This window comes from Dama dama, chromosome 19 (assembly GCF_033118175.1).
Source record: "Dama dama isolate Ldn47 chromosome 19, ASM3311817v1, whole genome shotgun sequence".
Taxonomy (NCBI): Eukaryota; Metazoa; Chordata; class Mammalia; order Artiodactyla; family Cervidae; genus Dama; species Dama dama.
In genome coordinates, this window is record NC_083699.1 from 80045588 (window position 1) to 80060537 (window position 14950).

Sequence of the window (14950 nt, forward strand, 5' to 3'; positions counted from 1 at the left end):
AAAGGAATTAAGAAGAAGTGACCAGGAAAACAAAACAAAACAAAACAAAACACCTGCGAAACAAGGACAGAAAGTCAGAGGATGTCGTTTGTACATAGTCATTTTTCTGATTGCAACTCTGCTTTTTGCATTTTCCCAGCAGCACTGCCTTTAAAGTGAATCACTGGTGATCAAAGGCAGACCAAAATAACACATTGTTCCTCCAGAGAAGAGAAGGTGAAATCCTATCATTCTGAGGGTGTTCTTGGAGGAAAAGAAAAGATGAGCCAGAGAAAGACCACACTGCCTCTTTCTTCTAAAAGTGAGGCCTGTAATTTTGCTCTTTTGAAAATCTTTTTTAAAAACACTTGCCTATTGGGAGAGGCATAAGTAATGCTGAGGCCTATATTAAAAAGTTCATCTGTTTTGTTTCTATCACCTCCACTGGCAGCAGCATGCAGCAGGGTGATCTCCATTGTGTCTGATCTTGCTGTTGGTATTTATGGGAAGAGAGACATTAGCAGGTCCTAAGCATCTGAAAACCAGGCACTGTACTAGGCCTCTTCAGATGTGTTCTCATTGATTTTTCCCAACAGTGCAGGGTAACAGAGTGGGAGATTCCAAAAAATGATCACTATTCTTCACCTTCATACATATATGCAAATAAATATGTGGATATATGTGGATGTATCCCTTGCCAGGTGGCTTTACAACTCCTCCAGTTGAGTAGGGTTGGGGGGGGGGGGCAGTTAAATGTTTTAAATCTAAGCTGACCTTGTGTTCAAGAGAAAGCTGCAGAAGTTTGGTGCCAGCTCTGAGCCTAGACTTCTAAAAGGACTGGCATATTTCCACTCAGTCACCAGAAAAAGTCTGGTCCATCCTGTTGGAGGGGGATTAACAGATGAGTGGAGATGAGCTACTGCAATTGAAGCCCAGTCATGTGAGACAACCTAGGCAAGATCAGCAAACTGGCTCTCAGACAGTCCTTGATTGGCCGTAGACACATGAATCAGCCATGCCATAAACAACTGAGTCTGGGCAAAAGATTGAGCTCATAAATGCTTCATATTTTAAGACACCGAGTTTTGAAAGTGGTTCGTTTTTTATCAAAAGTACAAGAAGATAGTCAACTTTCTTTTTAAGTTAAAAGAAAACTAAGGCATAGAAAGATTGAATAAGGTCTCCAAAGCCACACAGTTAATAAGTGGGGAAAGTCAGGAGTCAACCCAAGGACTAAATAAATCCAAGACCTCTACTGAACCCCTGTCCATGGAATGAAAACAAGAATAAAAACCAACACAACCAAGTGTCACAGTTACTTGAATGTAATAAAACTAGAGTTCCTTCCCTAGCTTTCTGCCATTAGTGAACAGCATGGGTGCATGTATGTACCTTTGTTAAGAATGATGCATTCAATGGAGAGAAGGGTGAGAGACAGCTATTTTTTAACTTCAATAACATAGTCTGAAACAAATGCATTAACCTTGGTGTAAAAATGTAATCACCTCACAATGAGAAATGATTTGCTTTTGGCAAACTGGCCTGTTACTCTTTAAAAGCAAGGCCAATTACCCCTCAGCACTCCCTTCCCCTCTCCTTGTGGGGCTCTTCTATTCATCCCTCCTTTGTGCCTTGTCTCTTTTTCCATACCTTTCTCCTTTTGTGTCCTGTGCATGTCCTTTCACTTTCTATCTGTCACAACACAAATAAAAGTAGTTTAATTAATGCCTAATAGCCCCATTCCCCTAACTCCTATGGGCCAAGCGTGTACTCTGAGAAACATGGAGCATAACCTGGGAAGCATTCTTCAGGAACCAGATTCTGGGTCGGAGACATTTCCTCCAAGCCCTGACCCCAAGACTCCACCTTTACCCCTGCTATGGCCCCACCCATGCCCTCAGACTTGGGGCAGCCCAGGAAGTTGCCCCTGACAGGTAATGATAAGAAATACCCCCTGATGAAGCAGTGTAGGTTCTACTCTAACATCCTCAGCCCCGGAAGTTTGAATAAGCTTGGATAAACTTGGGGAAGTGTTGGGGCTCCTGCACGAATCTGAACCTCCTGTGGCAGGCCAACCTTAACAAGTTCAACACAAAAGTAAGAACTTTTGACATTTCTGTAGACCTCAAAGAGAGCCTGGAGCATAAGCTCATTGGGTCCACTGCCAAGCTGCTCACCAGACTACTTACTGCTGCAGGCCTATGTCTCAGGGTGAAAGTGCCCTACGTGGTGTTGTAGGTCCAGGGTCCCTGCAAGACTGAGATTGAGAGGAGGAAGCAGCTATACCTGAGCTGGATATCAAGCAACTGCTGGTCAGTGACAGAGTTTGATAACTTCATTGTCCGGCCTTGATTTTGTCATTCTTCTAGTTCATTACTTCTTTCTTTGGCTCCGAAAGACAATGAATTAGATCATGACATTCCTCTGGTTAAAACCCTTCAGCCCTTTTCTATTGTTCTCGGGAGAGTCTGAACTCCTTAACTCGGCAAAGTAGTTCCTACATGACCCAGTTTTTCCTACTTTTCTGACTTTTCTCATACTATGACCTCATACAGCTCCTGACATACACACTTTAGCTAGATTGGACTTATTTCAGGTCCTTTAGCTCCTATTTCTGAGCCTTTCTTCTTGACATATGCTATTGTCTCAAGTGGGAAGTCCTTTGAAGTATGTGAGCACACATACACACATAGACACACACACACATATTTTTTTTAAGTCTTAGAAGAAATTTCCCTTCTGCTAAGAATCTTGCCCTGAATGTCTTAAACAAGATAACACGGTCTCATTATGTTCCCACGAGTAGCCTGTACTACCCTATGATAGCATTTATCACTCAGTACTGTATTTGCTGGTTTAACTACTCATATCCCTTAACATACTGTCTGTTTTATTTGCCATTGTATACCTAGGGCTGTCACAGAGTTTTGCATGTAGTAGACTCTCAGTAAATATTCATTGAATATATGAATCATATGTCATTATTCTTCCTTATGTGTGATTTAACTTCAAGAGAGTTTTCATGGTTTTTAAGACTCAGCACACAAGAAAGCAAAGTTAGAATATTTTTTGGTAATGAGTAATAGAAAAAGGAACACAAGCTAGCATAAAAAGCCAGGAATTGATTGGCTTAGGTATTTGAAAGACAGAATAGGCAGGATAATAATCAGATGATTTTTAGCCAGAAACTCTGGCTGTCTTACGGCTCTAACAGAAAGTGAAGTGAAAGTGAAAGTCACTCAGTCATATCCGACTCTTTGCGACCCCATGGACTTCACAGTCCATGGAATTATCCACCTTAGAATACTGGAGTGGATAGCCATTCCCTTCTCCAGGGGATCTTCCCAACCCAGAGATCAAACCCAGGTCTCCTGCATTGCAGGCAGATTCTTTACCAGCTGAGCCACAAGGGAAGCCCAGGAATACTGGAGTGGGTAGCCATTCCCTTTTCCAGAGGATCTTCCTGACCCAGGAATTGAACTGGGATTTCCTGCATTGCAGGTAGATTCTTTACCAACTGAGCTATCATGTAACTAACTGCTCAGGTTACACATTCACAGATTCAGAGGATGTAAGGAACTACTTTTGTCCAGAAACCCTAAGCAAAACTTCCTAGGTCTATTCTGATTGGATCACTTAGGCCATATAACCATCAAAGGGTCAATGCTGGGAGCAAGATAATGTGAAATGCTGATGGCTTAATCTTCCCACTCCAAAAATAAGTGGGTTGTGTGGGGAAGTAGTGGCCAACATTGAGAAAAGAGTTCATGTGCTCACAGACATAGAGAACAGACTTGTGGTTACCAAGGGCAGGGGGTGGTTACAGTAAGGGATTGATGGATTCAGAATTTGGGATTTGCAGATACAAATTATTATATAGAGATGGATAAGCAACAAGGTCTTACTTTAGAGCACGGGGAATTATATTCAATATCCTGTGATAACCCATAATGGAAAAGAATGTGAATATATATATATATATATATATATATATATATATATATATACACATACAAAAGACTGTACATACAATGTACAAAAAAAGATCATGACCCAGATAATCACGATGGTGTGATCACTCACCTAGAGCCAGACATCCTGGAATGTGAAGTCAAGTGGGCCTTAGGAAGCATCACTATGAACAAAGCTAGTGGAGGTGGTGGAATTCCAGTTAAGCTATTTCAAATCCTAAATGATGATGCTGTGAAAGTGCTGCACTCAATATGTGAGCAAATTTGGATTGAGGGCAGGAAGAGAAAGGGACGACGGAGGATGAGATGGTTGGATGGTATCACTGACTCAATGGACATGATTTTGGGTAAACTCTGGGAGTTGGTGATGGACAGGGAGGCCTGGCGTGCCTCCTTGGTGATATCTCATGTTCATGGGTTCCCAAAGAGTCAAACATGACTGAGCGACTGAACTGAACTGAACATGTACAACTGAATAATTTTCTATACAGCAGAAATAAAACCACATTGTAAATCAACTGTATTTCAATAAAATATATTTGAAAAAGAAAATCTTTCCTCATAACAAGTATTAAAAAAAAAAAAAAAAAAGTCATGTGTATCAGCTCTAACTAACAATGACTCTGCATTTGTCACCACATTGTTTTCCATGACTGAATTCATGATGATTCACAGGACGTACGTTCTGTGTGTGATCTGCTCTCAATATGTCTCACATTATACAAATTCTGCTGAGCTCCATCGCAACATCATTCTGTGATGGAACAGTGCTCAAAGTAGGGCTCCTTTATTATGATTGGCAGAAACTCTACAGCCTCTTGATGGATAATCACTCAAAGTTAACATTTTAAATGCAGAGGCTTCATCAACTATTTCTAAAAAGCAGTTCTTCAAATCTGCTCTACCAGCTCCAGCTGCTGGTTGTTCCTGGCTTTGGGAATGACTTTTCTCTTTTGGGTCTTATTTTTCATTTCTTTTTTTTAATTAATTAATTTTTAAATTCAAGGATAATTGCTTGACAAGATTTTGCTCTTTTCTGTCAAACATCAACAATAACTATCCATAGGTACACCCATGTCCCCTCCCTCCCAAGTCTCCCTCCCATACCTCCCCATCCCACCCTTATGGGTTGTTACAGAGCCTCTGTTTGAGTTCCCTGATTCACACAGCAAATTCCCATTGGCTATCTATTTTACATATGGTTTTGTAAGTTTCCATGTTACTCTTTCCATACCTCTCACCCTCTTCCTCCTGTCCTCCCCACCATGTCCATAAATCTGTTCTCTATGCCTGTTTCTCCATTGCTACCCTGCAAGTAAATTCATCAGTATCATCTTTCTAAATTCCATATAATATGCATTAGTGTGTGATATTTATCTTTCTCTTTGTGACTTACTTTACTCAGTATTGGAGTAGGAAATGGCAACCCACTACAGTAGGCTTGCCTGAGAAATCCCACGGACAGAGGAGCCTGGCAGACTACAGTCCAAGGAGTCACAAGAGTCAGACATGACTTAGCAACTAAACAACAACATGAAAACCCCAGAGTCCCCAAATATTAACTTTTATATTCAGCATCTGCATAGACTTACTTAACATACTTGATTGCCTTATGACCATCAGAATTCTTTCATGCCCACCTGTCTTTAGTTTGCTTCCTTATGTTTGTGGCTTGCCTCAGCAATTCACAACTTACTGTGACATTAGAACATTATTTAAGTGGACTAATTCTACTTTGTTAAAATTTAATGGGGGTTAATACATTATTGGGCTTCCCTTGTTGCTCATCTAGTAAAGAATCCGCCTGCAATGCAGGAGACCTGGGTTTGACCCCTGGGTTGGGAAGATCCCCTGGAGAATGGAAAGGCTACCCATTCCAGTATTCTGGCCTGGAGAATTCCATGGACTCTATAACCATGGGGCCACAAAGAGTCAGACATGACTGAGTGACTTTCACTCACTGTGTATAACAGGCTCTATTTTCTTCCACCTCATTAGAACTGACTCAAATGTGCTCTTTTTATGGGAGAATAATATTCTGTTGTACGTATGTATCACAGCTTCTTTATCCATTCATCTGTTGATGGACATCTAGGTTGCTTCTGTGTTCTAGCTATTGTAAATAGTGCTGCAATGAACATTGGGGTACATGTGTCTTTTTCAATTTGGTTTCCTAAGTGCATATGCCTAGGAGTGGATTTGCTGGGTCATATAGTGGTTTTATCCCTAGTTTTTTTTTTAAGGAAACTCCATACTGTCTTCCATAATGGCTGTATCAATTTACATTTCATGCACCAGTAGTGCAAGAGTGTTCCCTTTTCTCCATACCCTCTTCAGCATTTATTGTTTGTAGACTTTTTGATGGTGGCCATTCTGACTGGTGTGAGGTGATATCTCATTGTAGTTTTGATTTGCATTTCTCTAATAATTATTGATGTTGAGCATCTTTTCATATATTTGTTAGAATTCTGTATGTCTTCTTCAGACAAATGTCTGTTTAGATCTTTTTTCCACATATTGATTGGGTTGTTGGTTTTTATGGTATTGAGTTGTATGACTGCTTGTATATTTGGGAAATTAATCCTTTTCAGTTGCTTCCTTTGCTATTATTTTCTCCCATTCTGAGGGTTGTCTTTTCACCTTGTTTGTGGTTTCCATTGCTGCACAAAAGCTTTTAAGTTTAATTAGTTTCCATTTGTTTATTTTTGTTTTTATTTCCATTACTCTAGGAGGTGGGTCATACAGGATCTTGCTTTGATTTATGTCATTGAGTGTTCTGCCTATGCTTTCCTCTAAGAGTTTTATAGCTTCCAGTCTCACATTTAGGTTTCTAATCCATTTCAAGTTTATCTTTGTGTATGGCATTAGGACATGTTCTAATTTCATTCTTTTACACATAGCTGTTCAGTTTACCCAGCACCACTGACTGAAGAGGCTGTCTTTGCCCAATTGTATATTCTTACCTCCTTTGTCAAAAATAAGGTACCCATATGTGTGTGGGTTTATCTCTGGGCTCTCCATCTTATTCCATTGTTCTATATTTCTGTTTTTGTCCCAGTACCATAAACTGTCTTAATGACTATAGCTTTGTAGCATAGTCTGAAGTCAGGAAGGTTGATTCCTCCAGTTCCACTCTTCTTTCTTAAGATTGCATTGACTATTCAGGGTCTTTTGTGTTTCCATATGAATTGTGAAATTTTTTGTTCTAGTTCTGTGAAAAATGCCATTAGTAATTTGATAGGGATCACATTGAATCTGGGGGCTTCCATGGTAGCTCAGCTGGTAAAGAATCTGCCTGCAATGCAGGAGACCCTGGTTTGATTCCTGGGTTGGGAGATCTGCTGGAGAAGGGATAGGCTACCCACTAGAGTATTCTTGGGTTTCCCTTGTGGCTCAGCTGGTAAAGAATCTGCCTGCAATGCAGGAGACCTGGGTCAATCCCTGGGTTGGGAAGATCCCCTGGAGAAGGAAATGGCTACCCACTCCAGTATTCTTGCCTGGAGAATTCCATAGTCCATGGGGTCACAAAGAGTTGGACATGACTGAGCGACTTTTACTTGCATTGAATCTGTAGATTGCATTTGGAAGTATAGTCATTTTCACAATATTGATTCTTCCTACCAGGAACATGGAATATCTCTACATCTGTTTATGTCATCTTTGATTTCTTTCATCAGTGTCTTACGATTTGCTATATACAGTTCTTTTTGGTCTCATATTCCTAGATGTTTTATTCTTTTTGTTGCAATGGTGAATGGGATTGATTCCCTAATTGCTCTTTCTGATTTTTCATTGTTAGTATATTTTAGGAATCTAAGTGTTTTCTGTGTATTGACCTTGTATCCTGAAACTTTGTTAAATTCGCTGATTAGCTCTAGTAATTTTCTGATAGTTTCTTTTGGGTTTTCTATGTATAGTATCATGTCATCTGCAAATAGTGAGAGTTTTACTTATTTTCTGATCTGGATTCCTCTTCTTTCTTTTTCTTCTCTAATTGCCATAGCTAAGACTTCCAAAACTACGTTGAATAATAGTGGTGAGAGAGGACACCCTTTTATTGTCCCTGATCTTAGAGGGACTGCTTTTAGTTTTTCACCACTGAGAATAATGTTTGCTGTGGACTTATCATAAATTGCCTTTACTATGTTGAGGTAGGTTCTTTCTACGCCATTCTTTTTGAAGTGTCTTTTTTTTTTTTTAAATCATAAATGAATGCTGAATTTTGTCAAAGCCTTTTCCTGCATCTATTGAAATCATATGGTTTTTACCATTAAATTTGTTAATATGGTGTATCATATTGATATATTTGTGTATACTGAAGAACACTTGCGTCCCTGAAATAAACTCAACTTGATCATGGTGTATGAACTTTTTCATGTGTTGTTGAATTCTGATTGCTAGAATTTTGTTGAGGATTTTTGTGTCTATGTTCACCAGTAATATTGGCCTGTAATTTTCTTCTTTTGTGCTGTCTTTGCCTGGCTTTGGTATCAGGGTGATTATGGCCTCGTAGGATGAGTTTGAAAATGTTACTTCCTCTACAATTTCTTTTGGCAGAGTTTCAGAAAAATAGATATTAGCTCTTCTCTAAATGTTTGATAGAATTCCCCTATGAAGCTGTCGTGGCCCTGGCCTGGACTTTTGCTTTTTGGGAGAGTTTTTTTTTTTTTTTAATCACAGTTTCAATTTCAGTGTTTGTAATTGGCTTGTTCATGATTTTTGTTTCTTCCTGGTTCAGTCTTGTGAGGTTGAACTTTTCTAAGAATCTGTCCATTTCCTCTAGGTTGTCAATTTAATTGGCATATAGTTGCTCATAATATTCTCTTATGATCCTTTGTATTTCTGTGCTGTGGTAGCCTCTCCTTATTCATTTCTAATTTTGATTTTATTTTTCTCCCTCTTTTTTTTTTTTTTTTTTTTTTTTTTGTTGAGTTGACTAGTGGTTTGTCAATTTGGTTTGTCTTCTCAAAAAAACAGCTTTTAGTTTCACTAATCTTTCAATTTATCCCTTCTTTTCTTTTTCATTTATTTCTGCTCTGGTCTTTATGATTTTTTTTTTTTTTTTTCTGCTGCTGATTTTGGGTTGTTTTGTTGTTGCTGCTGTTCTTCTTCTTCTTTCTCCAGCTTGCTTTGGATGTAGATATAGGTTGTCAGTTGATGCTTTTCTTGCTTTTTGAGGTAGGATTATATTGCTATAAACTTCCCTCCTAGAACTACTTTTGCTAAATCCCATAGGTTTGGGTCATCTTGCTTTTGTTGTCATTTGTTTCCAGGAATCTTTTGATTTCTCTTATTTCTTCAGTAACTTCTTCAGTATTTAGTAATGTTTTGTTTAATCTCCATGAGTTTGTGCTTTTGCATTTTTTTTTTCCTGTAGTTGTTATCTAGTCTCATAGCACTGTGGTCAGACAAGATACTTGGTATGATTTCAATTTTCTTAAAATTACTGAGACTTGATTTGTGATCCAAGATGTAGTCTATCCGGGAGAATATTCCATGTGCACTTGAGAAGAAGGTGTATTCTTCTGCATTTGGATGTCAAGTCCTCAAGATATGAATTAGGTCCATTTGGTCTAATGTTTCATTTAAGGTTTGCGTTTCCTTATTGATTCTCTGTTTTAGTGATCTGCCCATTGGTGTAAACGGAGCGTTAAAGTCCTCTACTATTATTGTGTTACTGTTGATTTCCCCCCTTATCCCTGTTAGTGTTTGCCTTATGTATTGAGGTGCTTCTATGTTGGGAGAATAAATATTTACAATTGTTATGTCTTCTTTTTTTGATCCTTTGATCTTTATGTAGTGTCCTTCTTTGTGTTTTATAATATTCTTTATTTTAAAGTCTATTTTGTCTGAAATAAGGATTGCCACTGCAACTTTCTTTTGGTTTCCATTCACATGGAATATCTTTTTCCATCCTTTTACTTTCAGTATGTATGTGTCACACCTAGTGTGAAGTGGGTCTCTTGTAGGCAGCATATATATGGATCTTGTTTTTATATCCATCAGTCTGTATCTTTTGGTTGGTGCATTTAATCTGTTTACATTTAAAGTAATTAATGATATATATGTTCCTATTGGCATTTTCTTAATTCTTTTGAGTTTGTTTTTGTAGGTCGTTCACTTCTCTTGTGTTTGTTGTAAGGCTGGTTCAGTGGTGCTAAATTCTCTTAACTTTTGCTTGTCTGTGAAACTTCTGATTTCTCCAACAACTTTGAATGAAATATTTTCTGGGTAAAGTAATCTTGGTTGTAGTTTTTTTTTTTTTTTTTTCTCTTTTGTACTTTAAACAAATCCTGCCATTCCCTTCTGGCCTACAGAGTTCTGGTCTGCAGTGTTTCTGCTGAAAGATCTGCTGTTAATCTTATCAGTTTTCCCCTAAATGTTATTTGTTGCCTTTCCTTTGCTGCTTGTAATATTTTTTCTTTGTGTTTAATCTCTGTCAGCTTGATTATCATGTGTCTCCATGTGTTTCTCCTTGGGTTTATCCTGTAAGGGATTCTCTGTGCTTCTTGGACTTGATGATTTCCTTTCCAATGTTAGGGAAATTTTCAACTATAATTTCTTCAAAAATTTTCTCAGTGCCTTTCTTTTTTCTTCTTCTTCTGGGACCACTATAACTTGAATCTTCATGCATTTAATATTGTCCAAATTGACCCAGAGGTTACTGAGGCTGTCCTCAATTCTTTTCATTCTTTTTCCCTTATTCTGCTCTTCAGCAGTTATTTACACCATTCTCTGTTCCAGCTCATCTATCCATTCTTCTACCTCAGTTATTTCTGTTATTGGTTCCTTCTCAGTTCAGTTCAGTTCAGTCACTCAGTCATGTCCAACTCTCTGCAACCCCATGGACTGCAGCAGGCCAGGCTTCCCTGTCCATCACCAACTCCCAGAGTTTACTCAAAATCATGTCAATTGAGTCAATGATGTCATCAAACCATCTCATCCTCTGTTGTCCCCTTCTCCACCTGCCTTCAATCTTTCCCAGCATCAGGGTCTTTTCCAATGAGTCAGTTCTTCACATCAGGTGGCCAAAGTATTGGAGCTTCAGCTTTAGCATCAGTCCTTCCAATGAATAGTCAGGACTGATTTCCTTTAAGACAGACTGGTTGGATCTCCTTGCAGTCCAAGGGACTCTCAAGAGTCTTCTCCAACACCACATTTCAAAAGCATCAATTCTTTGGTGCTCAGCTTTCTTTATAGTCCAACTCTCACATCCATACATGACTACTGGGAAAACCATAGCCTTGACTAGATAGACCTTTGTTGGCAAAGTAATGTCTCTTCTTTTTATATGTTTTCTAGGTTGGTCATAACTTTTCTCCCAAGGAGCAAGCGTCTTTTTAAATTTCATGTCTGCAGTCACCATCTGCAATGATTTTGAAGCCCCCCCCCCCCCGCCAAAAAAAAGTCTCTCACTGTTTCCAATGTTTCCTCATCTATTTGCCATGAAGTGATGGGATCAGATGCCGTGATCTTAGTTTTCTGAATGTTGAGTTTTAAGACAACTTTTCCACTCTCCTCTTTCACTTTCATCAAGAGGCTCTTTAGTTCTTCTTCACTTTCTGCCATAAGGGTGGTGTCATCTGCATATCTGAGGTTATTGATATTTCTCCTGGCAATCTTGACTCTAGCTTGTGCTTCATCCAGTCCAGCGTTTCTCATGATGCATTCTGCATATAAGTTAAATAAGCAAGGTGACAATATACATCCTTGATGTACTCCTTTCCCTATTTGGAACCAGTCTGTTGTTCCATGGCCAGTTCTAACTGTTGCTTTTTGACCTGCATACAGATTTCTCAGGAGGCAGGTCAGGTGGTCTGGTATTCCCATCTCTTTCAGAATTTTCCACAGTTTGTTGTGGTCCACAAAGTCAAATGCTTTGGTATAGTCAATAAGGCAGAATTAGATGTTTTTCTGGAACTGTGTTGCTTTTTCGATGATCCAACAGATGTTGGCAATTTGATCTCTGGTTCCTCTGCTTTTTCTAAATCCAGCTTGAACATCTGGAAATTCACAGTTCATGTACTGTTGAAGCCTGGCTTGGTTCCTTCTAGAGTAGTTTTAATTTCAGTAATTGTGTTATTCATCTCTGTTTGCTTATTCTTTATTTTGTCTATGTCCTTGGTGATTATAATAACTGTGTTAATCTTTTCTTGAATCTTTTCCATTCTATTTTCAAGTCCTCAGAGCAGTTTTACTATCATTATTCTGAATTCTTTTTCATGTAGATTGCTTATTTCCTCTTCATTTATTTGTCTTGTGAGTTTCTTGCTTGTTCTTTCATTTGTGCTGTATTTCTCTTTATTTTCATAATCTTTTCTCTAACTTGTTCCACTTGAGGTTTCCTTTTCCCAAGTTTTAGGGTTATATTCCAACTTCCTTTTGGTTTTTTCCCTTGGAGGGAAAGGGAAAGGTTGGTAAAGTGGTTTACACTGATTTCTTGTTAGGGGTGACTTGTGCCTGTGTTCTACTGGGAGAAGATCAAGTAGATCAAGCAGGTAGTTGCAGAAATAATGGGGCATATAAACACACTTCCACACATACGGTTATAACCAAAGTATTCTAAGGAAAAGAGTACAGGAGATTGACTTGGTGAACAAGGGAAACCAAAAGTGATATTGATGAATTAAAAGCAGAGTCAACTAACACTCAATCTGGAAATCTGAGCCTGAGCAAATTGCCAACTGGGGAATATAGCAAAGACAGCACAACAACATAAACTACATGGTGAAAAAATAAAGAGTGAAGGAAAAAAGAGGAGAAAGGAGAGAAAAGAGAAGAGGAAGGGGTGGAAGATGGTTTAAAAAAAAAAGAGGGAAAAGGAAAAGTAGAAAATCAAAGATAGACATATGTGAAAGAGATTTATGTACACTCAGGGATAGCCCTAGCCAGTAAAAAAAAAAAAAAAAAAACTATTAAAAAAGCAGTCAAATGTATCAAAAACAAAATCAGAAACACCACAAAAAAGGGGTGGTGGCATGATAAAAAACTTGAAAACAATTTTTTTAACAAGAAAAGCAAAGAAGAAAACTCCACAGCACTGCAAAAGGCTAAAGTGAATGTAGAAATAAGTAAGGGGAATAAACAGTGTGATTTATAAGAAAAAAAAAATTCTTTGGGTCATAGTTCTTTTTCGTTGTGGAGTCTGCTCTTGTGGATGGGGTTGGATTAGTGTCCTGTGATGTTTTCCTTGTTGGCGGAGCTTGTGCTTGTATGTTGATGGAGCTGAATCTCATGTCTCTGAAGAGCAGTGCAGTGGCCAGTAAGTAGGTTTCGAGCTGTCTATGGGTTCAATACATCTCTGGGGAGTCCTTCTGGCTTTGGCCATGTTAGACACATCTGTATCTGCAGCCTCATCAAAGTGGCCCTCTCAGCGTAACTTCACTGCCGCCAGCCTCATACTGTCCCTGGAATCTTCGCTGGTGCTTCTGTTCCCTGGTCCTGCCGTGCACTACAAGCCAAAGCTTGCTAGGCAGGGGCTTGTGTGGCAGCTCCCCAGTCCTGCCCTGTGTGTCGTGGACACTTGGGTGGGCTTCCCTCAGGCCCCTGAGCTCACCCACCATATTGCAGGGCTTGTGTGCACTTTTCTCTGTTCCCTGGGCCTGCCCTCTATGTCTTGGATATTGAGTGTTCTTCTTCAAGCTACCTGGGCCTACCCTCTGCTCCTCGAGGGTCATGTGCACTTGAGAGGCTTGTATACCATGCCTCTCTCATCTCCCCTCCTCCCCAGGCCCAACCTCTGCATGAGGCTTCTGTGGTCTTCTCTTGGTTCCCCGAGTCTGCCGTCTGGTCGGAGCCACAGCCCACGAGTTGTTCATAGGCTGAGAAGTGCAATTTTCTCTGTTTTCTGCCCTCTAAGTCTCTGCTTTGCCCAGCTTTCTGAGATTCCACAGCTCCCCTTTGGGCCCCCTGTGAGGGAGCTTCCCAGTGCACCAGAACTCTTCCTGCTTCATGACTCACTGCCTCTCTCAGGGCATAAGCTTCCATCCAGAATTTCTCCCTCTTTTCCTTTTTTATGTCACCATCCTCTCTCGTACCTCACCAGGGAGCTTAGTCTGTCCCGCTGGAGACCTGAGGTCTTCTGCTGTCTCCTAAAGGTTTCTCTGTAGTAGTTATTCTGTATCTTGATGAATTTTTGATGTATTTGTGTGTCGGCTGCTGATCTCCCCATCTTACTCCTCTGCCATCTTCTTCTGCTTCTTTATTTCTGTATTATTCTTATAGGAAGTCTCTGTATTTCACTTTATCTGCAACAGTGGAAAAGGATTTGACATTCTGCTCTTTGGGGACAGAAAAAGTAGCTTTCAGTTTGGTTCAGTTCAATCGCTCAGTCATGTCCGACTCTTTGTGACCCCATGAACCTCAGCACACCAGGCTTCCCTGTCCATCACCAACTCTCGGAGTCCATCCAAACCCATGTCCATTGGGTCGGTAATGCCATCCAAACATCTCATCCTCTTGGCCCCTTCTCCTCCTGCCCTTAATCTTTCCCAGCATCAGGGTCTTTTCCAATGAGTCAGCTCTTCACATCAGATGGCCAAAGTATTGAAGTTTCAGCTTCAACATCAGTCCTTCCAATGAACACCCAAGACTGATCTCCTTTAGGATGGACTGGTTGGATCTCCTTGCAGTCCAGTGAGGCTCAAACTAAAACCAAGTCCCCCAGGAGACACAGGAAATGTACGTTCAATTCCCAGGTCAGGAAGATCCCCTGGAGGAGGAAATGGCAATCCACTCCAGTATTCTTGCCTGGACCATCCCATGGACAGAGGAGCCTGGCTACAGTCCATAAAATCACAAGGAGTTGGACATGACTGAACAACTAGCACACATGCAGGATAAAGAAAGATGATGGTCAGGTCATTTAATGGTGTGATTCAGGCCATCAGATTTGTAGAAAGTGATTCAACACCTCAAAATATCTCTGCTTTTTATAGTATTCAAAATGACCTTTGCTTTGTAAATATTTTTTCATCTATCAGAAATGAGAGCAAGGATGG